The sequence below is a fragment of the Crocodylus siamensis genome, chromosome 2 (genome assembly GCF_052110815.1).
Source record: "Crocodylus siamensis isolate JL-2025a chromosome 2, ASM5211081v1, whole genome shotgun sequence".
Lineage (NCBI taxonomy): Eukaryota > Metazoa > Chordata > Crocodylia > Crocodylidae > Crocodylus > Crocodylus siamensis.
This window is the reverse complement of record NC_143396.1, coordinates 223,348,844-223,363,468: the sequence shown is the minus strand read 5'-3', so window position 1 is coordinate 223,363,468 and position 14,625 is coordinate 223,348,844. Positions and strand designations below refer to the sequence as shown.

The following is a 14,625-nucleotide window of genomic DNA, read 5'->3' as shown; positions in this document are numbered from 1 at the left end:
ACCTGGCAGTTTTGTGTGAACCTAGCACTGCCATGTAAGGCCACCTGCCAACACTAACTTGTTGCCTTTACCTGCCAATATCCCTGCCATGGCATAGGGCTTAGAGCTCTCCTGGCCAGAATAAGAAGCGCAGACCTTACAGGCCTGACAGAGAAACTGCCAGACATGACAACCTCATTTGTTAATTTTCTTTCCAGGAAGCTCATTGATTGTGTTTTCTCCTTGCTTTGTAAGTTACTGTGGAAACTAATGAGAAAGGAGTATCTCATGCCAGGGGAGTCCAAAGAATTGCCGCTTTATCAGCATTTTACTTTGGGATGTTGTCTGGGGCAATGTTCTGGCTGGTGCAGTCTCCTGCTTTGTTTACACAAAGCAGTGGGTGACCTCTCTTGGGTGTTTCAGGCAGAGAAGAGCTCAGCAGGGGCTCTCTGCTCACTGCCCCCCTGCTAGGAATGAGATAATTCTTTCCCATCACACATTTCTTTGACAGGTCTGAAAGATACCAGAACAGGGAATCCAAACATCTGGCTGCATGTGCCTGACTCCAATGGGAGATCAGGAAGGCTGCCAAAAACCCTTCCAATGAACTTAGCCTCCTCTCCTGTCCTTCTCTTCTCTCCCCTTCTCCCACCACAACTCCCCACCTCCTGGTTCTGGTGAAAGCATTTTGTAAATAAGGATAAAAAATCAGAGAAGAGTATTCCACTTCAGCTCTCATTCTGCTTTGAGCACTCAGCTGCTGCAGGCTGTCTGAAAAAACAGGTCATGACAGATGAGACAGGGAGCACAAGACCATCTTTCTTTTTTACATTTTTTTAAGTGTTGGCTGAACATCCCTGGAAATGAAGTCCTACAGCTCAGCCCCCCTGCATGGAAGAATTACACACGTTCCTCCATCCAGTGGAGAATTCAGCCCCTATTCAGGCCGTCTTTCTGCTGAAACTGCCAACAGTATAAACTACATTTATGGGTCCTGTGGCATGGACCTCTGGTGAGTAGGAATAGGTTGTGACAACCCACCTTTTCCACATCAGCCTGCTACCATCAGGTGGTCATACATTTTTATTTTCTTTTGACTGGACTGAATATGAACTGATGCTCTAAAAAAGAAAATTTTAATATGATATTCTTAGTCCCCTAGACAAAGTCAGAGCCCTTTTTTGCTTCCCCCTCTTCAATTGAGTTTAGCCTTATCCCCTAGTTGAGTGGTTTTGTTCCCTGGTTGGCTGCACACACCTTCCATGCCCACAGCAGCTGGGTTTGATTAGAGTTTTCCCATGTGATATACAGTGCGTGACATCACTCTCACAGCATTTACCTCTGTAGTCTGTGAACTCAGGGAAAGGTGCAAGGAACACTGTGGTACTGTGGTATGTAAGAACATAACGTGCTGCATACCAGTCAATACCAGCCACACGCTGATTGTTCAAACCGCATGTGCTACTAAGCACCATTCTCCTCCTCTACTGCCCTTCTATTCCCACATCCCCCACAGCATTACCCATTTACAGGATGGGTCAGGCACACCCAGGACTACTGATAAGAAACTGACCTTTCCCATTTTTATTCCTCTCTCACTCTCATGATCAATGATCTGTATAATTAACAAGAATTATATGAGATCTGGAATATATGCCTGATAGCGAGTGGCTTAAGGATCTATTTATTTATATAAAGAAAGATAAGAATTGATCACAGTCTAGAAGTATAGGGCATTTATTACTTTTTAATATAACTAAAAAAAAGCATAACAAAGCTAATGGTTGGAAACTGAAACTAGACAAATTCAGATTAGCAATAAGGTTCAATTTGGTTATTTCATCAAGCCTCATAAACCACTGGAACAATTTCTGTAGGACCATAGTGAAGTCTCCATCCTTAATGTCTTTTAAGTCAAGACTGGATGGTTTACTGAAAGGGCTGCTGTAGCTCATACATAAAATAACACCCTGAGACAAATTACTGAATGAGGTTGTATGGCTTGTGTGAGGCAGGTCAGACAAGATAGTCATAATGGTTTCTCCTGGCCTTAAAACCCTTGAGTCTGGGTCAGGGTGACAAAGGTATGCTCCTCTGGGATGGTAACTCCAAGGGACTACTCTTTAAAAAAAAATCAAATGAAAATAAAGCAAAATACCAACCAAAAGGAGTAACCACAAATGGACTACTATAGTATGTGCAAGACTCCTCTGCCTTTTGCTTATGTGGCTACTTCTTGTCCTCACATCATTTCCTCCTGGTGAGGTGGATCTACCATTGGGAGTCTGTTTGCTACTTCTGGGATAGGTATAGACATTCAAAGAACCTGAGGCAGAATCGATCTAAGTTAAGTGGTTTTCTGTAAACAGCATAGTTTGCATCGGTATCGAACAGAACACACATTCACCCTTTGGTGGTGGAGGCAAATCTTAGACTGGGTTCTGACATTTTTAAACCAGTGTATGTGTGCCGGACTTCTGTCCTGTTATAGGTATAGACCAGTTTTGTGTGACGGACTTCTGTTCTGTTACAGATATAGACTCGTTTCCGATCATTTATACCACAAAAGTGTAATATCTGTACCGGGTCCTTGTGTTCCTCAGTGTCAGTAAGTGGGAAGAGGTGGAACAATAGCTCTATTATTTCTGTTATGGGCCTGACATCTGACTTTGGCACAGGTTGCCAGTGACAGAAATTCAGCATTCTCTCCAATTTGCAGTTAAGGGTGGCACAGCTCGATATATTAGTCATAGTATTACTCCTGCTCTAGTTTCCTGGCTAACAGCTGTTCTGTAACTATAGTACGGTCAATACCCTTTGGCTCAAGAACCTTGTTAGAGAGATAATGGCTCAAAATGTTTGGTCCTTTGGTTCGTGTCCCTTTGAAGTGGAGCAAAACCCTACGAGTTGCATTGTGATATCCTAATAGGGCTTAGTATGGATTCACTGTATCTGCCAGGGCTTTTATTTTTTTCATTAAGCTGTTTGCTGTTTATGATGAATTTTATTTTCTGCTATAATACTTGTTCACAAATTTAAAGGCTTGACACTGTGTGCTCAAAATGATGTCTCAAAAAGAACTGCTAAAGCAAGCCACTTGTGAATTGTAAACCATTGTGCATTTTGAACTCTTCTCTGTTCTGAAAAAAGTCATTGTCATTCTTCTTCTTCCTTTTCATTATTATTTCCTACCTCACCTGGAATCCGTGGGATGAGTTCTGGAGGTTCAGGCACCCAGGGGGTTAAAGGTACCAAGGCTAGGTGTGTGCAGGCAGTGCATAGGGGAGTTGCTTCGTATAAAGTTCAGTGCCTGAGGAATGTCCTAGCTGTCAAGCTTCATTGCCTGGGAAAAAAATGGGTCAATTTCTTATTTCATTTGCACTGGCATAATCCTATTGGCTTCACTGGTGCAAATAAGGAAGAATTTGGAACTTTAAAGAGAGAGTAAAATTACAGTAGGCTCTTGATTCTCTGAAGCCTATGTATATGAACATTTGGATTAAACTACACAGGTTGCTGCATGCTCTGACTAAAAGTGAGAAAGAGGATGGGGGAACCCTCAGGAAATAGATCCTTTCTATCCTCCTAGATAATCCTTGATTTGTGAGTCTGGTTTAGGGTCACCTCAAAAATGCTCTGCAGCAAAACAGACACTCCATTCTTCCTTGCAGAAGGCCCTTGAGGTTGCCTAAAGGCACAAAGGCACTGCTTATTTACTATAATTTCTTAACTACCAGGAATAATGATTAACATGAAAACAACTGGCAAGCAACTGGGGTCCCCTTCTTCCGGGTTCTGCTGACAGCAGATCTGGAAATCACTGTGGAAATCTTTTTGGGTGGAAAATCATAATGTCTCTATTACCAGATCTATCTTGGCCCATTCTCTTGATTTCCACTGCTCAGATTTCTGGCTATTTGGAAGCAGCTTCTTGCCCACCTCTACCATTACCATCTGACAGAAGCGTTCCAGTATTCTACCTATCTCTGCCTGGTTTCGAACCCAGTCCTGCCCTGCCCTCAGCTCAGCTCAGCTCCTGCTCCCTCCCCTTCCCCATCCCCTTTCTTGTCTAGTGCACTGTCTGCCTTTCAGGTATAGAGGAACCTGATTCAGCCAGCCAAAACACTCAGGCTGCAGACGTCACCCTTGTGCTGCCTTAACATTTTTTAAGGCAGCACAAAACCCGAGCATATAAATGTCATTCCCCTTGTCGTGCTCTAGGTGCCACAAAAAGTGTCCCACGATATCCAGGACAGGTGGGAAAGCTAATGCTAAAGCAGCCACATGGGAGCAAAAGGGTGCTCGGCATCTCTTAAAATCCCGAACTATAGATTTAGGAGTCCAAGTTCAGTCACTTAAATTTTAAGATCTTGCCCTAATATTTTCAGTTGCATTTTAATACCAGCTTCCTTGCAGGCTCAGCCTTTTAGTAGGGCTCTGCAACCATTGAGCCAACTGGGTGCTGCTGAAGTATTTTTAATGTCTGATGTTGTTTAGAGTAATCAGATTTAATTTGACTCCTTTCTTCATCTCCGTTCTTCCCCAGATCAGTTTCCATTGTCTAACCCCTTTTCATTTCATGCCATCCTAGTATTTTGCCTCTTGTTGTGGGCGAATGATCTCACCAACAATGTAAGCACAGGTTTCAGAGCTCTTCAGGAACTGTCATTACAATCCCACGTAACTATTAACTCTTTGTAGCCCACTCAGCAAACCACACCTGCTTTGTACCAAACCACACCTGCTTGGAGACCCCCAAAATAGTGTACTCCCTGATGTGAAAACCATGGTTGGCTGACGCCTGGGCATGTCTACTGAAGAGAGAGATGTGGGAAAATTGTTGCGCAGGTATAATTACTTACTGATGGAATGGGCAGCTGCAAGAGTGTTGCATTCACAGCCTTTTGTCACTAGCAGAGACGGGCCTTAACCACAAAGCCAGAAGCTGTTTAGTTTTGGTTTGGTTTAGGCCCATCTCTCTCCAATAAACATCAGATCATCCTAAGAGCTAAAGGAAGCGCTCTGCAAACTCAGCCACTATAAGCACCTAAGGAAGCAGGACCCTGCAGCATAGGGCAACAGCATACAACACGGAAGCTCCCTCTACATGTTGCAGATATTGCACAGTTAACTGGTTAATTGCCCAATTACCTTAAGACCCTCTACCTGTGCAAAGTAGCTATCACACTATAAAAGGATCCAACCAGCTTATAAAATTAGACCTAAAAAACATGTTTTAACTGTATAGCTGGTTGCTACTGAGCAATTAATTTGAAAATTAATTGAACCTGCTATTAATTTGCAGGTGTAACAGGGTTTCCCTGCAGCTGGGATCCCCATTAATTGACAGGGCTCCCAGCTGCACAGGTGCACTGTGCGCAGCATGAAACTGCCAGGCCCTGGGGGATCCCCGTGGTGTAAAACCCCCAGGGTCCACATGCACAGTTGGGACTGAGAGCCCCATCAGGTGCAAGATTCTTGGCCCTGGCTGCCTGTGGCACAGCTGAGACTGAGAGTCCCGTTAGGGGCAAGACTCTAGATACAGCTGCATGTGGCCCCTGTGGCTGGGAGCTCCCTCAGTAAAGGGGGCTCCCAGCCATGGAAGCCTGCCTCTTGCTGATGCAGGGACTCCCCTTACACCAACAGTAAGGTGTGATCGGATCTAATGCACGATCCCACAATCGCGCCTCTTGCCATGCACATGTGGTATGGCAGGAGGCACAATAGTGAGGATCATGAATTAGATCCAATTGTACCTTTGCCTGGACATGTAGAGGGGGCAAGTGAGTTGTTAATACACATGCATGCACACACAGAATAAGCCACTGGCTCTTCCTTCCCTTGACAGTTAGACTTCTAGTTTTGCTTAAATACTGCAGTTTCCCTTAGTATTTAACAAGTATGTGTTTAATTATATGCAGCACGCATGTAGGAGTGGCAGCTAAAATCCATCTCCCCAAGTAAAACATCTACCGTGCTAACACAGACACCCCTAAAAATCTGGAAGTCATGAGCTCCCAACTTTATGTCTGTTTGTGCCATTGGGCTTTATTGATCGCCTGACTACATGGGCAAGAGTAGTTTCCTCTACTGTCTTGTTAACCAGATATGAAACTATGAGCCAGAAACCACCTTCTGGTTCTTGTTCTTTTTCCCTGAATCTAGCCACCTCTATCCAAATACTGCCTAAAATCTTGCTACAATTCTGCTGATGAACCCCAGTGTGGTGCACCTACCCACCACACTGGCACCTGTGGGTGCAGCAACCTGCAGTGCTGCATGGAGGTTTGGAGGAGCCCAGTGCAGTAGCAATAGTCTGGGGTCCAGTGCAGAGCTCATCATGAAGTCAGAGGGATTGGATAGGTGGGTGCTATAATGTACTCCCAATTCTGGGGCTAGTTTGGGAACTGATGCTTTTTGGGGTAAGCCACTTTGTGCTGATGAATTCAGAGGAGATTCTCTGTGCAGTCAGGAACTTTATGAGGTTGTCATCAACATGGCATTGACATCTCCATTACACAGATGCAGGGAGTGAGAATCTGTCTTCCTCCAGCACTTGCTATGAAGCTGAGACCTCTGGGTGATTTCCGAGGCTGTAACAGATGTACCTAAAATCAGGGCATTTGACACAGATGAAACTGCATGGAATTGGAGATGAATGAAGAGACCTTGTCCAAGCAATCAGTGGACAAAATATCTAGAACTTGATTAAATAAATCCTAATTAGTGGGATACACTTCAAGCACTTAGTCTGTTTCCCTTATATATATTCTATATATTCAATATCATTTCCTATACAGCAGCCAACCGTTCATGGAAGCCAGGAGGAAGAGGAGTTGGATGCAATCCAGATGCAGGTGTAACCGCTGCCATCTCTGCCATTCAATCCGACCATCTTTCTACCACATCTGCCTCACTGCAGTGACAGATAAAGGGTTAAAAGCATGGAGCTGATGATGTCAGTTCCTGTGCTTCTTTGGAAGGCTGGCTCTGATATTTGAGCCAAGCTCTCCCGCTTTAAGGAAAACACAGAGAGAGAGAGAGAGAGAGAATGGGAAAGTGCTGAATGGGACAGAAACAAGCTGTGCGTGTCTTTGTGAGCTTTCCCAGGGTAACTCCCCTGAATCGCCTGCTGGAGAAGAGCACCAGGAGAATGGCACCACTCTGCTCATGAGCACGGTCCCCCAAGAACAATACAAGGTCAGCTGCAGAAACCTTTTAACAGTCCTTCAGTCATTTCTTGGACTCAGAGCTCCTCGGCTCTGGCTCAGGGACAGTCTGGTGAAGACAGTGGGGAAGGGAGAGAAGGGATTGGAGGGTGCTTTCACTTGCAGCCCAGATACCAGCTTGCAAAGCAAGCCATCGGGCAGAGCTCATTTACTACATCAAATGGGGTGGTGGTTTCCCAGACTTAGTTGGTTTAGTTATTGTTCTCACCTTTTTTTAAAGCAATAATGGGAAAAGCCAGAGCTGTGCAGGTGAGGACTGTGTGATCTTTGTTAAGAGGAGTTTGCTAGGTAAGGTAATAAGGGTCACCTTCATAGCTGAGGATTTGGTCTATTCAGATATCTGGAGAGCAGGGAGAAGTATACAGTTCAAGAGATGTGGTGAGGACTCCTGTCTCCCTGTTAAGTGTGCAAGAGTGGGGAAAGTCCTTAGAAGTTAAGCAACCAACTTGTGATTGCTCTTCTTCCCTTTTCAGCATCTTTCTTGTTAATCCAGAAGGCATGCCAGGAAAGAGGGCAATAGTTTTCCCTTGGCCTTTTCCCAATTAATGCCCAACCTGTCCTTTGGATCATGGACCAGCACCTTTCCTATAGCTTTTTTCTCTGCCCAGGGTATCTCCACCTTGAGTTCAAGATGGAAATCATATGGGCAAAAGCCTAATAAATCTGTGTGTGGCTGGATGATTCTAGCACATCCAACAAAATAAAAACTGAGGGACAGAATTATTTTGTGAAGAGGAAAACAGGGTGATTGGGAACAAGAGTGTAGTGAGTACGGACTTCTAGTGCTCAATTCTTATTTCCTCTGGTAGAGAATGAGAGACTGAAGAAGCAACAGGTGAACAAGAAAGAAACTTCCCTCCTCTCAGCCATTAATTCTGTGACCGTGAGTTAGAAACAGTTGAATTGCACAGGACTTGTATAGAGGGGAGTCTGGGGCGCTGTTCTGATAGTTCCCGGAACTGTACCTATGTGCTTTTGGCTCATTCTAACATCAGCAACACTTGACAGTTTAATCAGATACTGTAGCAGTGATGTGTAAATATTGTCTCACTTTTCTTATTTTTTGCTTTTAATAATCAAAAGTCACAGTAAATTAGATCAGTTTCTCTTAATCCTTTGCATGTATGAGTATCTGTACCTTACAGCACTTACGATCATCTTGTTCAATCATTCGTTTTAGCATTATCAGAAGGCTTTAATGGAGACATATGCAAGCTCTTTGGATCCCAGTTAAATTTTCAAACAGCCTGGGGATGGCTGGATATGGAACATTGGCTAGTTTCACTGTAAAGACAGGAATTAGCCACAAAGTTCTCATCTAGATCTTAGTTTTCTCTAAGTTGGAACTGGACCTGAATTGCCTATATTTTGACCCTGAGGTTTGGGGTCAGGCATATGTTTGCTGTTAATCAAACTTTATAGATGCCACTAAGATTTTCAAACTTAGATGTCTAAATCTGACTTCCTAAATGCCTGTTCAACACCTGAAGAAGGTGCTGAGCATCTAGCAGCTCCCATGGACTTCAAATGGAACTTCTTAGTTCTGCTGGATAAAGAAGTTGCTTCCTATTTAAGTTGTATTGAGACTACTGTTAAAGTTGTACTTTTAATTAATTTCTCTATTATTTCTTTTCCCTCATACAAGGACCAGGGTTAATTATTCTTTCCAAATTTCTAAACCCAAAATGAGCCACAGGAAGATACCTGCTTCCAAATACTTCATGGTTGGTAGAAAAAAAATCAAGTTAGAAAAATGAATAGTTCCTCCAAAGAATTGTCTTGTAGGGATTCTTTCTCATTTTAGGTGGGAATGACTCAATCCAAGGCAAAAGCAAAACGCAAAATGTGCTCAAGTTGGGGTAAGAAGTATGGGGGGGAGGACGACAGAAGTAGATCATGTCAGTCCCAGAATTCTCAAAAAACTGGTTCATGAAATTGCAAGTCTACAAGTCTAGCTGCAAGGAATTTTTATACGTTTGTCAAGTTAGAAGTGGTACCATGTGACCAGAGCATAGTAAATGTGGTACCAATATTTAAGAAGGGGAAAAAGGTTATCCGAGCAATTACAGATCCATTAGTCTGACCTCAAGAGTAGACAAGGCTTCAGAACAAATTTTGAAGGAAAGAATAGTTAAAACTGTGAATGGACTGGAAAAACAGAAAAATGCAATATAGGCCTGCTAAAGAAGAGCATGACAGACTAACCTTATATCTTTCTTTGATAAGATAACTGGTTTTCTAGACAAAGGAAATGCAGTTGATCTAATCTATATAGACTTAGTAAAGTATCTGACATGGTGACACGGGGTTCAATTTGGAAAGATGGAGATAAGGAGTAAAATTGTAAGGTGGTTAAGAAACTGGCTGAAGGAGAGATGATGAAGGGAACTGCTGGGTGGGAGGGAGGTTACAAGTTGACCTCCTCAAAGATCAGTCTTGGGACCAATCTTATTTAATGTTTTAATTAGTGACCTTGGCACAAAACCCCTGAGTGTGCTACTGAAACTTGCTGGTGATACAAAGTATGGAGGCATTATCAATAGAGAGGAAGACTGGGAGATTTTGCAGGAAGAGCTGGATAACTTTAAATGGTTATTCAGTGGGATGAAATCTAACTGTATAGAAAAGTAGCTAACTGTGTTAGTATGAAGTCAGGCAGAAGGTAGGGTAAAGTGGCACTGTAGAGAGGAATGAGCTTTTGTAAGCAACAACCTACTTTCTCAGACGATTTCAGATGACAAAGTAGGTTGCTGCTTTTAAAAGCTCATGCTTCTCTGAACCAGGTAGTCTCTGAGGTGCTACCCTGCTCCACCTTCTGCCTGTAATTGTACAGTGTGCAGTCATATACTAAGGGATTAATTACAATAACTTGTGCTACAATCTAGGAGAATCAGTTGCAAATAACTGAAGAGGAAGAGCTGGGTGTATTTGTCGATCACGGACTGACTATGAGCTAGCAATATGAGGTGGCTGTGAGGAAGGCAAATGAGAGCCTTAAATGTATCAAGTGAGGTATTTCTAGTACAGATAGGGAAGTATTCATGTCATTTTACAAGGTTTTATTCACACTTTATCTGAAACACTGTGTACATTTATCATCATGCATATCCAGTAAAGATGAATTCAAAATGAAACAAGTACAGTGAAGAACAACAAGGAGAATGAAGAGTCTGTTTTATAAGAGTAGACTAAAACAACTTAGTTTATTTAACTTTGCAAAATGAAGGCTACCGGGGTAGTGATTGCTGTCTATAAATATAACTGAAAATAAAACAACAGGGAGAAGAAGAGCTATTTAGGCAAAAGGACAATAGTGGCACAAGAACGAGTATAAACTGGCCATGAGCAGGCTAGAAATTAGAAGGTGGTTTCTCAATTCAAGCAGTGAGTTTCTACAGCAGCCTCCAAGTCAGAAAGAAATGGAAGCCAAAAACCTGACTAGTTTTGAAATGGAGCTTGATCAGCTTATGAAAGGAGTTAAACAACACAGTTGCATGTGACAGGGTATTGGATTTGTTGACCTTAGAGGGTCCTTCCAGTCTGCTACTCTTAAATCAAAACTGGTGTATTTCTAAAGAACATTATCAGTAGAGGCCGTGAGCTACAGACAAAAAGTAGTAAGTGAAATTCTGTAGCTCAAGATGTGCAGAAGATTAGATAATCACAGTCCTTTTGGCCTGAATGTATGAATAATGATTTGAGACTAGAATCTGTTTAGCACCATATATGGTGAGAGAATAATTTCACTTGTGCTCTCTGCCCAAACAACAGCATCCAAACAGTTAGCCATAATTTTATTGATGAGGCATCTAGGTTAAACAGTGTTGTGGGACAGTTTGTGACTTTTGCATTTTCACTGGCTTAAGCGTAAATGCTATCTATGTCTCTAGTACCTGCTGAATACACTGCAGTAGTGTGGGACCTACGTCAAACGTTTTGTAACTGTATGTTGTGGGACAAAGATTAGACCTATGTATCTTGTGTGTAGAATAGATGTCAAGGTCAGGTTCTGTATTTCTGTGCAATTTTAGACGTGGGGCCTATAGACTGTTGTTCTGTGAACAGGTATGAGTCTGTCACAGGGGATTTTCCATACAGGGCCTGAGTCCTGCTATTCCCTTATAATACCTGAATGTGTAGTCTGAAATGCAACTGTAATTCATAGATCACTGAAAACATGGGCAAGCAGCAGTGGATCAGGAATGGGGCAAGGAAGCTTCCTCCCCCCCCATGGCTGTTTGCTACGTGTGCAGTGAGCTCTGAGCTCACTGCCTGGTCAGTGCAGGCTCCTGCCAGAGCTCCTTATGAGCACTGAGCTCACCAGCTGGCCAGGATGAGGTCTGGCTAGAGCTCTTACTTTTGTTGGCTCAGGAGCCCAGGAAGTGGACAGTGCTGCTGTTTACCCTTCCCCTCCATTCCCCTCACTGCTGATTTCAGCAACGGAGGATGGGAAGGGATGGAACGGTTTTGCCATCCATAAGTCTGCTATTCTAGGGTTACTGCTGGATCCCAGACTGCCCGCTCTGGTTGGCTATTGTAAAGTTGCCTGTGGGTACCAGATTACAATGTACTTGATATGGAAGTCCCCTTATATCTCTAATCTGAAAATGAATGTAAATAATTATCTGAACTTTGCAAACTGTTATAAATTGGGGGGTGGGGAGAAACAGGTCAAATGTGGGCTTGGGAACAACAGTTATGACCTTTATACAAGTCTATTATCTTTCAAGATGTGAACAAGTCCTCAGATAGGATGGTGTGTTTTGTCTTTCAGTTCTACTTCGTTCCCAAACTAGACAGACGAATCTCTGTGTAATTACAATAGCAGGATTGTCTGTGTAATTGCTTCATAGTTGCAGTACTAAAATAAAGCACCAGGTACTCCCTGAAATGTGCTCCTGAAATCTGCTACCTGGGGAAACTGGGGGCCAAACTTTCAAACGTTTAAACTCCAATGAAAATTAAAGTGAAAGCTTGGTGGGGATTGTAGCAGGATTGTTGTATCACTCACCCCTGCCGGCATCACCCTAGACCAGTGGTCTCCAAACTTTTTTGATCACGCACCCACTATCAGTAAAAAAATTTTGAGCACGCACCCCCAATATACATATATTTATATAAATAGAAATAAAAGTTCTAATATTTTCTTCCCGCACCCCAATGGATCATCTTGCGCACCCCCTGGGGTGCGCGCACCCCACTTTGGAGACCACTGCCCTAGACTATTCCATAGTAATCACCCAAACCGCCACAGCTTTGTGTGTGTCCACATGTGCTCCCATACACATATACAGGGAAACACTTCATTCTGATTGAAAGGTGCCACATTCACACCTTTGTGTGTTATGAACAGCATCGGGCTACAGAATGTATGGGGCAGGTTCTACATGGGTGGCAGCAGTGCCAATTCGGCACACACTGCAAGTGTGACATGTTTATGCCAGTGTAGTTTACATCAGGTTTGTGCACTGATGTAATTTCTAACAGAGTCCGGAGTAGACAGGCAACTAGCCCTCCCCTAGTGTAGTTGCTGTACTCAGTACTATTATAATACTTCACTGCCATATTTACTCAAATCTAAGATAACTCTGAATCTAAGACAACCCCCTAATAATTAGATTCTATACATGGAAAAATTATAAATATTACAATTTTTATGTATAGAATCTAATTATTGCAGGGTATCTTTAGTTCATTCCCTCCACTGCTGCAGCAGGGCAGGCAGTGGGCTGTAGGAGGTGTGAGGAGTCAAGCAGCTTGCCCCGTGCCTGCCCTCCCCTGCAGCCTTGGGCTCCCTTTTTCCCTCTGCCTCTGCTTCCCCACTTGCCCCCTCTTCCTTCAGCCTCTGCTTCCCACCTCCCCCTGGCCTCCCACTTCTCCCCAGCCTCTGCTCCTCCATCTTATCTTTGCTCTGTGCTGGCAGGCTCTGTCCTTGTCCTAGCCCGGGGCACTGAACACAGCCCCCAGCTGGGCCCCATAGCAGCTGTGCTAGCTGCAGGGCCAGGCTGGGCCCAGACAGCATGGATGGAGCCTGCCAGGATGGAACGAGGGCTGGGGAAGGGGAGGGAGAGGGGCAGGCAGGGGGAGCAGAGGTTGTGTTACCGTGGTGGAGGGAGATGGAGCAGGGAGCAGTCAGCTGCTGCAGCTATGGCCCCAACACCAGGTAGGGGCTAGCGTCTGGGCCACAGCAGCCACCTCTTCCTCCTCTCCCCTCCCCAACACCCTTGTACTCAATTCTAAGATGAGAAGCTTTTTTCTCCATGTTACATAGGGAGGGACCTAATTTTAGAATAGAGTAAATATGGTATTTGGTGACAGGGGACCACTAATAGCTTATTTTCACTGAGCAAATGGCTACTTAAGCAGACACACAATACCTATATTAACATAACTTACACTAATGGAGTTTTACTCCTGATTTTTCTCCAAGTAAAGTTATACTAGATTCTAGTAGGTAAGTAATACGTTGTACATCTGCTTCTTTTTTGCTAACGTGTTGTGTGTCTAGGCTCTTTGTATCCTACCAGATCTGGCTGCAAGGGAGTGATGGCAGCATCAACTGCAGCTCCCCTGCTGGCAAATTTCCAGACTTGTGGGGACCCCAGAGAGCTGGATGATGTGGCCCTGCACTCTAGATCACGCCAGCATAGGGAGATTGTAGTGTGAAGTCAGCATGTGGCTGGATCCAACACGTGGTTGGGCTGCATGTGATGTCAGGCTGGCACATCCAACTGGCTTCAATGTAAAAGACAAACCAGCATGCCTGGTCCCACTCATGAATCGACTGACATGCCAACCCTGATCAAGCCTGCAGACTGACCCCACACAGGGGATCTGGCCCACGACTGGCCCCACCCCATTCATCCAGCCTGCAGGGCCATAATGTTGAGCACTACTTTTGTAGAGTGTTTTTTGCCCAGGTCTTCCAACAGATCTTACTCATCCCTAATTTATCAGACTCTGCATTAAGCATATGATCCTGAGAAAATGGGGACATGATAGTATGAAAACATGCTCCAGTCCAGTTAATTGTGCCAGTTCCTCTAGAAGCCAAATGAATGAGACATTCTCTCCCCTATTCTCTGCAACATGTGAATACCTCCTTACAAAAGCTGATGGACCATGTAGGAGGACACTTACCCACTGTGTGCTGCCCATTTCAATTAGCTTATGTACTCTTGATGAAAGGAACTTTCTGACTATGTGAATTTTAAATATTAGCCAAGGGACAAATCTATTTCACCCCTGTCTCTGCTTCCCTCACATAGCAGCAGGTTTTCATGCCAGGTACACACCAGCAGGCTTCCTGGACAGCCCTGCTGCACAGGGTTAGGGTTTAAATACGGCCTGGTGGTCTGTGCTGCTGCGCTGGAAGAGATTTCCTCTACCGTGTAGACTCCACAGAGCTTTGAGAGTG

The 14,625-nt window shown here is 44.0% G+C and overlaps 2 protein-coding genes across 3 annotated transcripts in view; one reads left to right on the top strand and one right to left on the bottom strand.

Annotated features, from left to right (window-relative positions):
* Positions 1 to 14,625, bottom strand: part of TMEM229B (transmembrane protein 229B) — a 230,393-nt gene that overhangs the window by 139,005 nt on the left and 76,763 nt on the right. The gene's annotated exons all lie outside the window — the stretch shown is intronic.
* PLEKHH1 (pleckstrin homology, MyTH4 and FERM domain containing H1) overlaps positions 7,011 to 14,625 on the top strand; it is a 72,696-nt gene continuing 65,081 nt past the window's right edge. For both annotated transcript variants that reach the window (XM_090033197.1, XM_090033198.1), the window contains exon 1: positions 7,011 to 7,179. The gene's annotated coding sequence lies outside the window, so the exon portion shown is untranslated. The remainder of the gene's footprint in view (positions 7,180 to 14,625) is intronic.